General features: G+C 44.4%; 2 protein-coding genes across 11 annotated transcripts in view; one reads left to right on the top strand and one right to left on the bottom strand.

Annotated features, from left to right (window-relative positions):
• HMG20A (high mobility group 20A) overlaps window positions 1-12599 on the bottom strand; it is a 78470-nt gene extending 65871 nt beyond the window's left edge. For 5 of the 6 annotated variants that reach the window (XR_008705248.1, XR_008705249.1, XM_055555623.1 and 2 more), the window contains exon 1: window positions 12288-12546. The gene's annotated coding sequence lies outside the window, so the exon portion shown is untranslated. The other variant, XM_055555625.1, reaches the window with a different exon arrangement.
• A 529-nt stretch (window positions 12600-13128) lies between these two features.
• Window positions 13129-17973, top strand: part of PEAK1 (pseudopodium enriched atypical kinase 1) — a 309528-nt gene continuing 304683 nt past the window's right edge. For all 5 annotated transcript variants that reach the window (XM_055555619.1, XM_055555614.1, XM_055555615.1 and 2 more), the window contains exon 1: window positions 13129-13262. The gene's annotated coding sequence lies outside the window, so the exon portion shown is untranslated. The remainder of the gene's footprint in view (window positions 13263-17973) is intronic.

The raw sequence follows: 17973 nt of genomic DNA, 5'->3' as shown, positions 1-17973 counted from the left end.
AGTCAGATATTTAGCAAATTTTCCGGCAGGCTATGAAGGGGATTCATTGGCACGTTTTTCCCACTGCTTTTTCCTCCTGTCCTTCAGCTCTCTCTCTCCTGGGACTTGAGCCGGACCAAAACCCAGGATGCCCGGCTTCAGGACCTTCTAATGAAGCTCAGGCTCTGATGTCTCATTGCAGAAATTCAGTGAGAGACAAAGCTATAGGTAAGAGGTAGATTTGTTAGGATTCAGAGAGAAGCGCCCACTCTACAGGGTATGGGCCATGGAATGTGGCCTGGCTAGGTTTTGCTAGCGGGGTGAATTCATATGCTAATGAGTGGGAGGATCATACCAGCCATTGGGGAACCACCCACTCCTCTGTCTTTTGACAGTGCCTTAGAGCTGTCCTGCCACCTCTGGGTGTGTCTTTTGGCTACAGATTGGGGATTAAGGTTTACTTGAATTTGACTTGTCATCTTGGACCCAATTGATTTTAATCGGTTTACATTATGCCCTTGTGCTATGTCATTCTTTCAAAGGTTGTGCTCTGCCCCCTTCCCTCCAGTTTCACGCTCTTTTCCTCAGCCCCATCCGGGCCCACAGTGTCACCTCTACAATCCTATGGAGGGACAACCAGAAAACAGCTGGCCCTGGGGAGGGAAATACTGTATAATATCCAATCCCTCTGCCCTTCATTTTCCATGTTTCCTACAACATGTGCAACATCAACATCTCTCAGTGAACCCGCTAGGGCGGGCGACAGGCACACGGTGCCTGCTAGAAGTCCATCAGTTGGCATCCCTTCAAAGGCAATTGGGCTTCCAGGGATAATGTGTGCCACTTTGGGAGTTAGCCCCACAGGCCGTTTGGGCCCAAACCCTTACCACCCTTCTCCTAAAGTTACAAATATACCCCTGGATCAATCTTCACTCCACTTTTATGGAACATTTGGTCTGTTGCCTCTAAACAAATTTGTTCTTAAGCCAATTACCAACTCCTACAATCAGGACCCTGCCCCCTTGTAGGCAACATTGCTCCACCCAGCCTACTATTAAAATACCTTAATGTCCCTAACAGGGCCAGATAACCCACTCCTTTGTCACTCCTGTTATTAACTAAAGTGGGTCTATGACAACGAAATGTTTACCATTGGAGACACCCTAACCTGCTCTTATGGAGGACTAGGAAAAGAAATCAGTGCTTTACAATCCCTTAGAGTAAGAAGATAAGGCTTATGACTGTTACATTGTTTCCCAGTCTCAGGGCACAGGCTTGGATTGCTTTACATCATGATATCTATTTCCATCCACGGTGGACAAACCAGCAATGAGTTAAGATTACAACCCCTTAATCCCACCCAGCAATGGTCACGCTGGAGATCTTGGGGATGCCCAACTCCAGTCCAGGGGTCCCAGGAGGTCAACCTGTCTTGACCTGCCTAGGGATCTGGTCCTTGAAAGGTTGTCACGCCTCAACCTGCTTGGGGATTCGCCAGTTCAGGGGTCCCAGGAGGTCGTCACGTCTCGACCTGCCCAGGGACCCAATTCTCAGGAGGCTGTCACACCTTGACCTGCCTGGGGATTCGATCTCTTGGAGGCTGTCATGCCTTAGCCTGCCTGGGGATCTGCACCCTGACCCGGGGACGCCTGGCTCTCAGGTTGCAACAGTACTGGGTACGATAAGCTTCAGAAAGACTCACCCCTAAGAAAGTCCACCCATGGAAACAGAAGGAAACCTATTACTTGTGGGACTATGCCCAGTCTCAGCAATAACTCAGGAGCCCAGTGAGAACCCCATTGCCTTTCTGGAAAAGCTAAAAGAGGCCCTCCAAAAGTTAACCAATCTGGACTTAGACTCTTACCAGGGACAGGTGATTTTAAAGGACAAATTCCTGTCCCAATGTGCATCGGATATCAGAATTAAGTTACAACAGCTACAGCAGCAGTGCCCTGCTTCCTCTTTAGATGAGATGGTCCAGATAGCCACCAACACCTTTTATAACAGAGAACAGGAGAAGAAGGCCAAGGCCCAAGAGAGGCAGAGAAGGAAAGAGACAAGGCATGCCTAGATGCTGGCCACCCTCCAGAGAAGCCCTATGGCAAACCCCAAGTCCTTGAAGGACAAGGCACTAGGCAAATGCCTAATCTGTAGACAGGCAGGTCATTGGGCCAAAGAGTGTCCAAACCATGACAAGTCTCCTAAAATGGCTTGCTACAAATGCCATCAACTGGGACACTGGGCGGCACTCTGCCCTTGGGACCCAAGAGCCTCAAGGTCAAGCGCCAAGCCTACCCTTATGATGGTTCAACAGGACTGAAGTGGCCCACTCCAGCCATCGCGCCTGCCACAGATAACCATCACGGGGCTGGAGCCAAGGGTGCAACTGGATGTGGCAGATAGGTCCGAGAATTTCTTGGTTCACACAGGGACTACCTACTCTGTCTTGATCTCCTACTCTGGAGCCTTCTCCTCCCAAACCTGTACCATTTTGCGTGCTACAGGAAAAACAACTACTAAAAGATTCACCTGAGCACTTCTTTGTTGCTGGGATGGACAAATATTTTCCCACCAGTTTCTGGTGGTCCCTGAGTGTCCTACTCCCTTAATGGGAAGAGATACACTCACTAAACTGGGGACCATCCTTGTGATGGTCCTAGGTCCTAAGCTTTTCAACCCCTAGAGCTCTACAGCTCCTGGTTACTACTGAAGACCCCATTACACCTTCTCCAATAGAGAGGGACCAAAAACTATGGGAAGACAAAATTAACCCCCAGGTGTGGGACCAGGGAACTCCTGGACAAGCCCACCAAGTTGAACCGGTCATCACTGTCCTCTGAGATCCCACTCGGTTTCCTAACCGGAAACAATATCCCCTCAAAAGAGAGGCTCAGGAGGGACTACAGCCTTTAATAAATAAATTCTTTGTTTTGTGGGCTATTGGTCCCCACCAGTTCGCCATGTAACACCCCAATCCTCTCAGTAAAGAAAAAGGACAGAACCTGGTGAATGGTTCAAGATCTCAGGATCATAAATGAAGCTGTAGTCCCCCTCCATCCCACAGTATCCAATCCCTATGTAATCTTGGGAGAAATCCCACCCAGTGCCAAGTGGTTTACAGTCTTGGATCGCAAAGATGCATTTTTTTTGCATACCACTGGCTAAAGAATCCCAATATCTTTTTGTCTTTGAGTGGAAGGCCCCAGGAGAAAAACACCAACAGATGACTTGGACAGTATTACCTCAGGGGTTCAGAGATAGCCCCCACCTGTTTAGACAGGCCCTTAGCCAGGATCTCCTAGATCTGGACCTAGGACCTAATGGGAAAATATTACAATATGTAGATGACCTACTAATCTGCTCTCCAGATGAGAAAAATGCCCAACAACATGCAATTCAGGTTCTAAACTTTTTGGCAGAAAGGGAATATAAAGTCTCCCATGTTAAGGCACAGGTGGTCGAGACAAAGGTCACTTACCTGGGAGTTCAGATTACACACAGGTCCAGGAGGCTGTCTTCTGATTGGGTACAAGGAATCCTCCTCTTGCCCTCCCCCACGATTTGAAAACAATTGTGAGCTTTCCTGGGGCTAACTGGGTATTGTAGAATCTGGATACCCAACTGTGGTCTAATTGCCTAGCCCTGAATATGAAAGCTTAAAGGGATGATAAGATTCAATCAAACTGATGTCGGGAACTCCTCAAAAGAAGGCAGAGGCTACACTAAAACAAGCCTTAACTCAGGCACCTGCCTTGAGGTTGCCAGACCCAGAAACAGCATTCCAACTTTATGTCCATGAAAGAGATGGAATAGCCTTGGGAGTATTAACTCAAAGGTTGGGATCTGAGCCCCAGCCTGTAGCTTACTTATCCAAGAGGCTCTATCCAACCACACGAGGCTGGCCCCCCTGCCTTCGAAATCTTGCAGCTATTGCAATCATGATAGAAGATGCTTTAAAACTCTCCTTTGGGGGCAAACTATTTTTACCAGCCACCAAGTAAAACAACTCCTAAATGGGAAAGGCCATTTATGGATGTCTGATCAAAGAATTCTCAGATATCAAGTAATGCTGATGGAAAATCCAGGCCTCACTATATCCCCTTGCGAGGTTCTTAACCCAGCCACCCTCCTGCCTACCCCCGAGGGCTCTCTCCCCTTTCACTCTTGTCTAGAAACCTTGGACCACTGGACAAAAGCCCGAGCGGGATTGTGAGAAGATCTTCTGACCAATCCTGAGGAAATCTGATACACTGATGGAAGCAGCTTTGTCTTGGATGGAAAAAAGAGCTGGATATGCAGTAGTCTCCAATTTTGAGATCATAGAGGCTAAACCTCTGCCACCAGGTACTTCAGCCCAATTAGCTGAGCTCATAGCCCTGACTCGAGCTTTAGAGCTGGGAAAAGGAAGAAGAGTAGCCATTTACACTGACTCCCAAGTATGCCTTTCTGGTGCTACATGAACATGCTGCTATCTGGAAAGAAAGGGGCCACTTGACCACCTGAGGGTCCCCAATCAAATATGGTGATCAAATTCTTAGACTCTTGGAGGCAGTCCATCTGCCTACTGAGGTTTCAGTCTCCCACTGTAAAGGACACCAAAAAGGGAGCAAGGAAGTGGCACGAGGGAACCAAGCAGCTGATCAGGCAGCTAAGAGAGCAGCATTATAGAACAATGACCTAATAGGGGTTGCCACCTTAGTTCCACAGATAATTTGCCAGAAACTCCTTCATATACTGAAGGTGAGACTCTTAAAGCTAAGAGTGAGGGCTTTCAAGAAGATCATATGGGGTGGTTCCAAAAGGAGGGACTCCTTTTTATGCCTGGAAACCTCCAATGGAAGTTGGTTAACTCCTTACATGCCACCACTCATGTAGGAGAAAAGGCCCTCCAAAGATTACTAGAAAGGTCCTTCAGAGGAACAGGCTTCCAAACAACTATAAGACAAGTGGTCTCCTCTTGTCCCACTTGCCAATTAAACAATTCCCAAGGAGCTTGAAGACCCCAGCTGGCCCAGCCCGTCCATCAGCGTGGGGCCTACCCAGGAGAGGACTGGCAGATGGACTTCACCCAGATGCCAGTTTCTCAAGGGTATAAATACCCATTAGTCATGATAAATACATTCACAGGATGGATTGAAGGCTTTCCTACCCGGACTGAGAAGGCTGAGGAGGTGGTAAAAAAACTGCTCCATGAAATCATTCCAAGATTTGGTCTGCCCAGGTCATTACAAAGTGACAATGGGACATCATTTACTTCTAAGGTCACCCAAGGGGTCTCTAAAGCATTGGGCATTACTTATTACCTCCATTGTGCCTGGAGGCCTCAGTCTTCATGAAAAGTAGAAAGAGCCAACCAATTCTTAAAATCAGTGATAAAAAAGATAACCCAGGAGACCTCCCTGGGATGGAAAGAGGCTTTACCAATAGCTCTCCTCTGCACCCACACTGTACCTAAAGAACAGGTTGGTCTTAGTCCTAATGAGATGCTATATGGGAGACCTTTTGTTTATCTCAATGACCTCTTCCTAGATCCAGAGGTTCACACCCTCCAGTCTTACACCATGGCCATTGGGCAATTCCAACAGGATATACACTTATGGGGTATGAACAGGACCCAAAAGATTCTAAGGAGTCACCACTATATGCTCCAGGGACTCAAGTCCTAATTAAAGTCTGGAAAGATGGGTCCCCAAAGGCTCAACTTCAGCCCACATGGAAGGGCCCCTACTTTGTAATACTTTCTCCCCCGACAGCAGTCAAGGTACCAGGACAAGACTCCTGGATTCACTACTCACGAGTCAAGCCGTGGAAGAAAACACAAGAGGACACTTGATACACCTGTGAGCCCCTGGGAGATCTCAGATACCTATTCAGGACTACCAATGAGTGCCATTCTAATGAGCACCCCCAAAATCTGGTTTCTGGGGTAAGATTTCTCAGGAGAGCTCTAAAGAGCCAACAAAGCTTGACAGAGATTGTACTCCAAAACAGACAGGAGATAGATCTTCTGATCCCTGAACAAGGAGGGACTTAAGCCATCCTGGCGATGTAAATTTGGAATTGGCTAATGCCCCACTAGTCCTTGTTATGCCATATTGATGCTGCTTATGATTGTTCCATGTAGTGTCAATTGTCTAATCTGTTTTGTCTCTGCCCAGTTCAACAAGCTACAACATGCAGTGCCAGTTCAACAAAGACATAAAACTACAGCTGACCACGCAAAATATCACTCACCCTTAGATGGACATCGCTATAAGGACTCTGAGGCCTGAGACTATCAAGAGGAGGAGGCCCAATACCCCTTGCCATCCCAATTCAGCAGGAAGTAGCCAGAAAGACCTCGACACCCCTATTCCCAAAGAATTGGGCCTCCCATCTCTTAAGTGGGGAATGTTAGGTAGGTAGAATAGGAAACAGGAGTCCAGAATGGTGGTGGCTAAAAGACAAGGAAGGGAAAAGCCCGCAAAAATAGAACAAAGGAATGTCTGAGGACCAGAGTGAGGACCTCAGGTAGAACAAACAACACTCCTGGCCAGCCCAATTTACATAGGGCAGGCCCGGGGCGGGGGCGGGGGGGGGGGCGGGGGCGGGGGGGGGGGAGGGGACATGTATAAAAAGAGGAGCCCAAGGGCTGGGGGGTCTCTCTCTCTCCCGCTTGCACGCTTTCTCGCTCTCTCTCCCACGCGCTGGGACGTGCTTCTCTTTGCGTCTTTGTGTTGACATGCCCTCACGCCTTGAGGATGGATTTTCCTGTTATTATCTAAATAAAATAGAGCTGTAACACGGAGCTGTAACACTGATTTGTCTAAGAGCTATAACACGGTCTGGTCTGCCCAAGACCCGAGAGCTGTGCCATGCCTAGGGCTTTAATGTCCGTCACTCCAAATCTTTGTTGCAACGAGACAGAAGCGAGGAGTATACACTCGCCTGACAACAATAACAACAACAGAAATACACAACAACAATATCAGTCATACTGGATTTTAAATGCCACAAGAAAAGTACAAAATGCTCTGAAGGGTCAACAGACACAGCACATATAGTTGGGAAAACAGAAGTACTAGAGGACAGACATCAGAAAATAATTTTTGAAGCTGAAGGTGGTACTTGAGAAAGGGCCAAAGAAAGTGGCATTCTGATAGATAGATAAGGATTTTCCTAGGAAAAGACAAAGGTTTCACACAGAGAATGAATAGTATGAACCAAGATAGAAAAGGTTGGGTACAAGATACATTCCCACCCCACCTCCCCCAGAGACCAATTTAGTTGGGAATGTGTAGATGGGTAACAAGAGAAGACTCCTGAATGTTAGGCTTAATATTTAAATAGGTTTAGAAGACTGATTCAAAAAGTCTTCCTTTAACAATTTAAATTAGTGATTCTTTAACCTTTTCTAGAAACTCTTCTATTATGTTTATTATCTAAAATAATCATGGAAATTAGTGATTTCTTCTGCAAAGAACAAAAAGTAAAATCTTGACAGCTAAGTGGGCATGCTTAGATTACTCAGATTGGGAAAGGCTGAATTTGAATAATCCTAGCACCGCATCCCCATACTTCTGGGAATGAGGCTTACAACAGTCATGCAGGCATATCCCAATAGCTAGAATAATGAAGCAAACGGGGGGGGGGGGGTAAAATAATAGCATTCATTAAGCTCCTAATGGGCTTCCCATGTCTGGTGGCTCAGACATAAAGACTGCAATGCAGGAGACCTGGGTTCAATCCCTGGGTCAGGAAGATTCTCTGGAGAAGGGAATGGCTACCCACTCCAGTATTTTTGCCTGGAGAATTCCATGGACAGAGAAGCCTGGTGGGCTATAGTCCATGGAGTGACAAAGAGTGAGACACGACTGAGCGACAAACACTTTCACTGTTTTTTAAGCTCCTAACAACAGGCATTCTGCCAGGTGATTTACATAAAATAACCCCATTTAGGTTTCTGACAAGTGAGGCTCAGAGAGCTTAAATAAATTGTTCAAGGTTACCAAGCTAGTAAGAAGCTCAGCTAGTAAAATGTAGACATCACTTTTGAACCCAGGCCTGTCCGATCCCCTATTTTCCCCACTGTTCACTTTTGTTTGTACCACACAAAGGAGGTTAGAATGGTAGGGTTGTGATGCATGCATCGATGAAAAGGGTTGAATATTTAACACAGGGACTTTACTGGTCTGGAGAAAAATTCAACTGAAATATTAAAGACTGGGTTTAGAATGCTTAGAGATCAAGACCGAAAGAGATCAAGTTTAGGGCTGTTTCTTGATTCAGTTTGAACAATGATCACACTACAGAGCTTATTTAGGAATATCAAGGGAGCAAAATTCCAGTTTTGATTTGGAGTGTACCTGCCTCTTGAGAAACCTGTATGCAGGTCAGGAAGCAACAGATATAAGTGGACATGGAACAACAGACTGGTTCCAAATAGGAAAAGGAGTACGTCAAGGCTGTATACTGTCACCCTGTTTATTTAACTTCTATGCAGAGTACATCATGAGAAACGTTGGGCTGGAGGAAGCACAAGCAGGAATCAAGATTGCCGGGAGAAATATCAATAACCTCAGATATGCAGATGACACCACCCTTATGGCAGAAAGTGAAGAACTAAAAAGCCTCTTGATGAAAGTGAAAGTGGAGAGCGAAAAAGTTGGCTTAAAGCTCAACATTCAGAAAACGAAGATCATGGCATCCGGTCCCATCACTTCATGGGAAATAGATGGGGAAAAAGTGGAAACAGTGTCAGACTTTATTTTTCTAGGCTCCAAAATCACTGCAGATGGTGATTGCAGCCATGAAATTAAAAGACCCTTACTCCTTGGAAGGAAAGTTATGACTAATCTAGACAGCATATTAAAAAGCAGAGACACTGCTTTGTCAACAAAGGTCCGTCTAGTCAAGGCTACAGTTTTTCCAGTGGTCATGTATGGATGTGAGAGTTGGACTGTGAAGAAAGCTGAGTGCAGAAGAACTGATGCTTTTGAACTGTGGTGTTGGAGAAGACTCTTGAGTCCCTTGCACTGCAAGGAGATCCAACCTGTCCATCTTAAAGGAGATCAGTCCTGGGTGTTCATTGGAAGGACTGATGCTGAAGCTGAAACTCCAATCCTTTGGCCACCTGATGTGAAGAGCTGACTCACTGGAAAAGACCCTGATGCTGGAAAAGTGAAGGCAGGAGGAGAAGGGGACGACAGAGGATAAGATGGTTGGATGGCATCATCGACTCAATGGACATGCGTTTGGGTGGACTCCGGGAGTTGGTGATGGATAGGGAGGCCTGGCATGCTGCGGTTCATGGGGTCACAAAGAGTCAGACATGACTGAACTGAACTGATACTCCAAGAGAATATGGATATTTGTGTGTATTCACTGATGTATTTCAAGATCCTAAAACAGAGACTATTACATAGTAAGCACTCAATAAACTTTTCTTGAAATAATGAAAGGTCATGAAAGGGATATTCTCATTTGAATACTCTTGATGGCCCTGAGATGACAGCAGAACAGCAGGTTTAAGGACCATTCATGTTGTTAGCATATTCCTTTTCAACTCAATGGCAAAAACAAGCAACTATCAAAACAACAAATATACAAAAAAGCAATAGTTGTAAAACAAGAGCATGATTTTACAAAGAAAGGTAGACAAAAGAATGAAAAGATCCTTTTGCATTAGAGATAGCATCTAGCTCTTCTGGATAATTAAACTTCAGTGAGACAGAATCCAGAATTTTGACCTACTGTTTTATTTCAAACTGCTATGAGCAGTATATCTAATGACTGCTTTTTGAAAAAGAAAATGGTTATCTAATCTAAATATTATGAAAAAATGGACAATCTCTTTTTTCTTGATGGCAAGTAATGGAATGAAATTCATTTACTTAAAGAAGCAACAGAATACACCTACAAAAGTCTTTATTTTTCTAATTTTGATAAGGTTTCTATTAGAACATGCAAAGAAAACTGCAAGAACTGTAAGGAAAAAAAAAAAAAGCCTTTGGAAGACAGCAAACTACTCTACAAAAACACTGTTAAAGAGAATAAAAGCAGGTTCCATGAACTTCCCTCTATTTTCCACAAGGTTTTCTAATATTTCTTCTTTGATGGAACCAAAGAATAACTGCCACTTATCACAAAACATCTTCTTTCAGATATGTGCTTTATAAATTGCTTTCTTCTGAACAGACAATTCTTCAAGTTGCTCAAGTCTCTCAGCTGCAACAATTTTTCTTATTTCTATTATACTGCATTTCTTCCATGGAATGGTATAAAGACCAATTTTAAAAACTCCTTTGCTTTCCAAAGATAGTTTCCTAAAGGCACTACTACTGTATTTCAATCAATATTTTAACTTACTTTTTCTCTATTTCATCTAATTCCATAAGCTTTACTCACTTCAATAGTTCTTAATGCTGTAGTTTAATAGTTTGTCAGGAGCCTCATATATTTTCTTCTATAGTACACTAACAGAAGATAATGAACATGTTTTTCTAATCAATTAATTAATACTTGCTTGAGGCAGTCTACATGTTCCTAACCTTTTATTAATAGTAACACAGACATAAATAGGTCCTGTCTTTTCAGCTTTTGCAGAAACTCTGTAAAGATAATTCACTGATTTTTGGGTCTTAGCTTTTTTGTCTTTATGTCTAATAAAAGGTCAAAATATATCTTTTTCCTTATTGTGACATTTAAGTTTTACAGTCGTTTAAACATTTTAGTGTAAATCAGATTTTCTAATAAACTCTAAACAAAAAGCTTTTGAAAAGAACTAGAATCAAAACAATTGCAAATTCTGAGGGTAGATTAGGTGAGAACCCTAAAGGAAAAAAAATACAAAAGCTTTATTCTTTTAAATATTCTTGAAGGACATTACAGTTCACTTGATAGATATTCTAAAATTACTAAAGCTGTTGAGATTTTATAATCACCAAATAGATTGATCCTTTCAGTACCCTCACCACCCACTAAGTATTGTGGTACTTGAAAACAAGCCAAGAAATCAAACTGTTAAGTGTTCATTACTTTACAAGTAGTTTCTTACAAAACACTGAGAATATAGGAAAATAGAACATTCTGGTACATATTTTTTGTCCTTTATGAGCCAAATTTCCCCCCTACTTAAAATCTGAGCTGAATTTCAGGATCCGTGCACCATGCCTTAAAACCACAAAGTGTAGACACCATTTTTATATCGATGCTGGGTGCGTGTGCATGCATATGTATGCTAAATCGCTCAGGTGTGTTAGACTCTCTGCGACCCCATGGACCCTGGCCTGCCCAGACTTCTCTGTTCATGGGATTTCCCAGGCAAGAATACTGGAGTGGTTTGCCATTTCCTACTCCAGGGGATCTTCCTGACTCAGGGATGGGACCCACGTCTCTTACAGGTTCTGTCCTCTGCCTGAAAACAACTTCCTCAGCTTTAAAAATTCTTATATGTAACTTACATGAAACATCTGTGAAAGTCGCACTGTAGTACATTTCCCCCCTTTGTAATTTAATTAAATCGATTTTTAAAGCTGAGGAAGTTGTTTTCAGGCACAGGGCAGAACCTGCACCCTAAAAGCAACAGGTCTAAGGATTTAAGACACCAATCACATCAGTTAGGGTAACATCTGTTAATTGGGTATATTTTCACTCTTGTGAAAATGCTTCATAGTTTACGTAAAATATCGAGTCCTGTAATAAACAACCTCTTTAAGAATAGCTATAGAGTTTCTGTGGCACGTCAAGGCAAAGAACACCGCTATACCATACTCTTAAGTCAAGGTTGGACTTGAGTCGGGGAGCAGGGTGGGCAATTCATGAGTCACACCAGAAAGCATGTCATCTTGCTCAGTCAGATGGGTAGAAAATTTTAACAAGAGGTTTCGAATTCTTTGAAAAATGCATTAAGAAAATTCTATTGGGGAAAAAATTTTCACCTTACACATGGAATCAAAACTCACATAAATTCTGACTGGAGGCTGGTGATCAGCACAACTGGAATAACCTAATTTTTTCACATAAGACACAATCCCAAAGCTTTAAGATACTGTCTATGCATATGGCACCATGCATCACCTTTTCAAGCTCTCGCTGGCACGGGAAATGGGTTGGACACCCCAACCTATCACCCTACCCCCACAGGAAGTGAGTTATGTTTCCCCCCACCCCCAGGATGGCCTTCCTCCCCTCCCCCAACCGGAAGTGAGGCGCCCCCATTCAGTCGGCCTCAAACTGAGGCAAACCAGTAATAGCAAAAGAGGGGTGATCTTCAAGGGGTAAAGGGTACCTCCACTGTGGCCACCCGCAAGCTCGCCTTGCTTACTGACCTGCTGACGATAGGGGTAGACAGGGGCCCGAGGCCTAAAGAAAGTCCCTGGCACACAGGACAATTCCCTGAGCCCCTCACAACCGCCTTCACTCTTCTCACTCCGTCGTCTCACAGCTTGACAAAAATTCCTCCGCAGTACTTTATATTAATGTCTTTTCTTTCCCTTTACCTAATTTCTCAACTGCCTTCCATAGGTAACTTCTTTAATCGCTGTATTTAAAATTTTTCCAGTGAGGAGAAAAATGAAATATTATTCCCCATACCTTCTGAAAAATGAAGGGATTATTTTGTTCAAAGGCGGCGAAGGACTACGTGATTACGTAAGGTGAGACTTATTTTCGCGGAGGTTTCTGGGAGTTGTAGTTTTTAAAATTAAGGCCTGCAGAAATATTGGGCTTAAATTGGTGATTACTGTGTGCTGGAGTCCTTGAAGATACATATTCTGTATTCGATGGTAGGCTGACCTAGGGGCCTGAGCCTCCAAATGAGCCAGTACTTCGTTCCCCTTTTCCGCTTAAAAGTTATTGAACTAAAATTTCCCTTCATGCCAGACGAAGGTCCTGGTTGTCCCTCCCTCTTCCTTTGGCCACGCCCCCTCGGCCAATCAGACGTGCTCTAGGTCTCTCCCGGGAGGTAGGAACGCGAGAGGTGGGGCCTCACGGTGACTCCTCCCGCGGGGCTGAGGAGGGACTGGGAGAGGGCCGGTGTGCGCGCGCGCGCGTGTTCGCTCCAGGAGCGCGGCGGCGAGTGCGCGCGCGGAGAGGCGGCGCGCGAGGCTAGGAGGAGGCGGGCTGGCTGGTGGGCCGGGCGGGCGGCGGGCGGCCGGGAGCGCGCGGTGGACTCGGCGGCGGCGAGTAGTTAGTTAGTTGTTGTTAGTCAGTGTCAGTTGCTCGGCGGCGGCGCCGGCGGTCACCAGGAAGGGTACGGGACGGTCGGCGAAGGTGGTCACCGCGACGGCTTGTGAGCCCCTCAGGTAACGGGGGCAGGGTTGTCCGCGTCCCCTTCGATCTCTTCTGTCCTCTCGCGCCGGCTTGTGGGACTAGGGTCGCCGACGGGTAAGGGGGATGACCTGGGGGAATCCGGGCGGGGCGGCGCAGGGTCTGGGTGGCGCCGCCGCGGGGGCTTAGGCGGCTTGTGCCTCTGGCCCGGCGCGGGCTCTCCGGCCACGGCCACCCCCGCGCCCCGCCGTCCCCGGGGCCCGTCGGCGCCTCGCGCCCCCTGGCGCCCCCGCTCCCGCCCCCTCCCTCGGTGGCTGCGGTGGCGGCGGCCCCGGTGGCTCGGCGCCCCCCAGAGGAGGGAAAGTTGGGACCTGGCGGCGGGGGACGCCCCCGGGCGCAGCTGGAAGGCTGCTGGGGAAAGTGAAGCCTGGAGGAGGTGGACGCGGTGAGGCTAGGGCAGGAAGGACGCTTCTCGTTCCTGTGAAGTCTGCAGGGACATCCCCATCCACCTCCAAACCCGAGGATCCGGCGCAGCCTGGCCAACAGCGCCAGGGCGAAACCCGGTGGCTCTTTCCCTGCTCACTTCGCTCTGCGGTTTGTGAGCCCCCCTAACGTGCGGGTTTGCTTGGTTATTTGGGGGTTTTGAGTGGTTCGTGAGGTCAGTCTTGTATCTCCTTTGCCCTTTGATTCGTTCATTCTTGCAACTTTGCTTTCCCCCCACGATGAGGACTTGCCGTCTGAGCCCCTTTTCTACCCTCTCCCAATCGCCTGCACCATCCGTCTGAGAGCTTGATTTCTTTTTTTTTTTTCGCCCTTTGACTACATGAAAGACTGCTGAGAGCAACAGGAAAGAGGAGCCCTCCCACCATTAAATGTTACTTTTTTGCAGTCCGCTGTGTTTTTAAGATCCCCGTTTAGGAATCGGAGAGCTATGGAATGGAGTTACTGGAAGGCTGGCGTTGAGGGGATAGGAAAGGAGCTAAAGGAAAACTATGATTTCATTTCTGTTGGCCTTGTTATAGAAAACTCAATACATTTTTCTCTGTGTCTGTTAAATATGGTAAGATTATATATGAAAGTCTGATTTTGGGTCATTGTATGGTGTTGTCATCAGCTTTTCACCTGAATTGGGATTGCCTTGAGGATTCTGTGTTGGGGCCTACCTCTTGACTTTTGTTCAGCCACAACGTCTTTTTTTTTTTCTCCTTGATAAATGGAATGATGTGGTAATGTGTATAGTCGGAGAACCTATATTGCTCTCTGCAGTGTAGAAGTGAAAACCATGAATTACCCACAGGGGTAAAACTTTCTGTGAGCAATCTTGAATACTTGCTTCATGATGGCTTCTCCTGTAGTCTCAGAGCATTTCTAGATAGCTCAGTTCACTGACTACCTTAATTACTTTCTGAAGTGCCTGCTTCTCTTTGGTGACTCGTTTAGTAAACTATAATGGCATGTATGGTACATTTTCTTGGCTTCAGAGATGGGAGTTGTAGCCTCTGCCCAGAGATGAACAGTTAACAATGGAAGCAGAATTCATACGATTACTATGTGTTTTGGCTATGACCAACTCACAAACTATGTGAAAAAACAAACATCTTTCCATAACTGTCAGAGGGGAAGAGGGGGAAATATTTTATCATGTCTTTATTTTTGGAGACTCTAACATGACTATATTAATGTGGGGAAAATGTCAAAGTATCTTCTATAAGCCTTTTTGATGTGTGGTCCTCTTCACCTCTGACCCTCCATTTAGGGTTTGACCTTTATGTTTGGCTGTGCTCCAGGATGGGAAGAAAAGTATTTTGGTGAAAGGAAAAGATAAGATTGCTTTGAACTATTATGATACTGTGACTATTCATTTTACCCAGTGATAGTACAGAGAAACCTCCTCCATAATTTTTGTACCCCATTAACATTCAGTCAAAATTTATTTTTACGAGTTTACCACGAGGCCCATAAAGAAATAATGCCACTTCATAACTGTTCTTGACAATCATGTTTAAAAATATGTTCCTGGAATGTGTTATATGTGTTCTCATATAAACATTTATCTTTGTACATTTATGATAATGTAAATATTTAAGTCTGAGAGCTTAAAAACTTTTATTTGCTTATTTGCATACATGTTTTTCAATTTCTAGCAGTGCCAACCATATTTGCCAAATAAGCATCAGCCATAAATTCATGCTTTGGCACATTTCATATAATAACTCTTCTAAATTGCTCTATGGTGAAGCATCATGAGATTAGCATTTGCTTCATGAGAGAGATTTGTTGTTGTTTTTAACTGTAATGATGTTCTGTTTAAGTGGAACAGGTGCTGGGCTCTAGCTGTTTGTGTTGAAACCTGCCAAATCATACTCTTTTGTTGGATGGGTTATTTGAGTAATTTAGGAACCAAACTGTGGCCCCTGGCATGCCAAGTTGAGTTCAAGGCTCCATATCACTGCTGCAAATTCCTGTTTTCACTGTAAGAGGTGTGTATGATGAGCCTTATTTTCTTATTACTCTTCTCTTTACTGTAATTCCTGCTTCCTAGCATCATTCTGATCCTTTCATTACTGGAGCTCTTGGAAAAAAATCTAGGTTCCTTCTTTGCTGATTTGTTTTCCTTGGAGAAATTCTAGTAACTTTCAGGCCAGAAATAGATAGTTCACATTTGTTCAGCAAATATTTTGAGTGCCTTTTAAGTGGTAGGCATGGTGGAAATCCCTGAGTATATATAGAATGATATACCTTTTTGCAAGGAGCATATAGTTTAGCAGAAGAAGATAGCTGATAACCAATAATTATAATGTGGAGTGATATATAACAGGTGTAAGTGAATTCCTTTGGATAGAAGCACAGAGGAGGATGGGTACTTGGGAGTCTTGGGAGGGGAGTGTCCTGAAATGCATCTTAGTGAGTTACCTCAGCTAATCTTCAGAAATAGACAGGGGTTAACTAGGTTCAGAAAAAGAGAAAGGACATTCTAGACCAGTGCTGTTCTGTAAAAATATAATAATCTAAGTCACAAATGTAATTCATATGTGTATTTTAAAATTTCCTATTAACCCCATTAAAAAGTAAAAGGTGAAATTAATAATATATTTTATTTAATTTGATATATATAAAATATTTCAATCTGTAATCAATATAAAAAGTATTATTGAGATATTTGATGTTCTCTTTTTCAAACTAAGTTTTCAGAATCTGGTATGTATTTTACACTTACACCGTATCTCAGTTGGGTCTAGCCTTGTTAAAGTATTCAATAGGCACATGTGGACAACAGAGTGTAGAATAGGGGATGAAAAAGTGTTAAGAAGTCATATCACTGAATGCCTTATGAAACAAGCTAAGGGGCTTTAACTTGATTCTGAAGGCTGTCCATGGGGTCGCTAAGAGTCAGACACAACTGAGCGAGTTCACTTTCACTTTTCACTTTCATGCATTGGAGAAGGAAACGGCAACCCACTCCAGTGTTCTTGCCTGGAGAATCCCAGGGACAGAGGAGCCTGGTGGGCTGCCATCTATGGGGTTGCACAGAGTCGGACACGACTGAAGTGACTTAGCAGCAGCAGCAGCAGCAGTGAGGATTTAGTTGGGTGGAGGGAGTCAGGGAATTATGCTGTGAAGAATCATATTTGTGTTCTGGGCAGTGAGGTGAATGCTGGATTAGAGAAGGGCAAAACTAGAAGCAGAACCAGTTAGGAAGCCATTCTTGGTGAGAAATGATGAGAGAGATAGAAGAGGGGTGTATGTGTAAGAGGTTTAGGAAGTATTATCAACAGGATAGGGTAAATAATCAGATTATAGAGTTGAGCAAGATTGACAATTTAACATGATTCCCACGTTTCTGCTGTGAACTACTGAATGGGGCAGACAACTAAGAGAAGCCAGCCATCTGTGCCAGATAGACCAAAGTTGAAAAAGGAAACTATGAGAGATTTGTCACGGAAGCTGAGCGAGAAGAGTATTTCAAGGACTAGGAGAGGAGAATACTGTATCTCGCCATGCAAAGGCCAAGTAAGATAAAAATGGAAAAAAAGCCCTTAAGACCCGATGATTAAGTCATTTGTTACTTCAGTTGGAGCAGGTAGCTACATTGTAATGCTTTCTGGGTGAGGGGTTTGAAGAGTCAAAGACAACTAGAAATGTAGCTAATTGTGAGAGATACAGTGTTTTCAACAGAGGACTGAACAAATAGTATAGGTGAAGGAGATGCAGGGGATTTTAGAAAAGTTTACTGTCTCTCCCCCCTTTTTAAAATAAGAAGATTTGGGGCATATTTATTTGGGCTTGTAATGAACCAATGTAGAGGAGAAATTAAAGTTGGGGAGGGGGGAGGAGAGAGATGGAGGGCAGAGGTGATTGATGGTGCCAGGAATTGGGAAGCAATAGTAAGGGATGGGATCCAAAGCATAGGTAGAGAAGTTGGCCTTGATTTTCCTTCTTCATTGAGCATGAAGAAAAGAGATGAAATTGGAGGCAGTGTAGACAAGTTTCTAAATGATGGGGACAGGAGGGAGAATGAGTTGATGTGTCTTCTAACATTTTTGAGTACCTGCCTAGAATGAGGGGGAGCATGATAAAATAGGGGTTCTTAAAAAAGCATGTCAATATATAATAGCTTAATAGCTTTCAAGGGAATGGGAAAGAAATAGATACATGACTAGGATAATGAAAAAGAATTGTTAGGCAGCAAAGAGGGCCCATTTGAGGTTCTAGATCTCAGATTTTTAGGGATTCCAGTTTGCATGG

Source organism: Bubalus kerabau, chromosome 19, assembly GCF_029407905.1.
Source record: "Bubalus kerabau isolate K-KA32 ecotype Philippines breed swamp buffalo chromosome 19, PCC_UOA_SB_1v2, whole genome shotgun sequence".
In the NCBI taxonomy this organism is placed as follows: domain Eukaryota; kingdom Metazoa; phylum Chordata; class Mammalia; order Artiodactyla; family Bovidae; genus Bubalus; species Bubalus kerabau.
Note: the sequence above shows the minus strand (reverse complement) of the source record. Positions and strands in the feature narration are given on the sequence as shown.